This window comes from Cicer arietinum, chromosome 8 (genome assembly GCF_000331145.2).
Source record: "Cicer arietinum cultivar CDC Frontier isolate Library 1 chromosome 8, Cicar.CDCFrontier_v2.0, whole genome shotgun sequence".
Classification (NCBI taxonomy): domain Eukaryota; kingdom Viridiplantae; phylum Streptophyta; class Magnoliopsida; order Fabales; family Fabaceae; genus Cicer; species Cicer arietinum.
In genome coordinates, this window is record NC_021167.2 from 3,333,306 (window position 1) to 3,333,842 (window position 537).

The window sequence follows — 537 nt, forward strand, 5'->3', positions numbered from 1 at the left end:
AATTGATGGTCATAAAAATCGATGCAATGATGATCAAAATAAATGAAAAAAAACCAAAAATAAATTGATTGATGGTCATAAAAATCAGAATAATGGTGATCAATTGAATAGAAAAGAAAACCGAAGAAATGAATCAATAGCAATAAGAATCGGTATAATTGTGGCCAATTAAAAGAAAAGAAACCAACAAAAATAGATTAATGGTAATCAATTGACAATTATTCTTTTGTCTTTTGAAATCTATACCCAAAAGTCTATAAATAGTCGGCCACAAGAAGACAAAAAGGAGCACAATTGAAAACACAAATTCAGAGCACATAAAAAAGAGAGAGATTAGTTGGCAAAAGAGAATGAAAAAATCTGGTCTTGAAATAATTGGTCTAGCAAAACAACAATTCAGGAGTAAGGTATCATTTTTCTTATCTTTTTTTTTTTAAAATATATTTTATTTCGCTTTCTACTTTTTTTCCTGTTTGTAAAAAGTAAACTTATGTGTTAAGCTTTTATTTTTTAAAGAATCGTTTAATCCTAAAATTG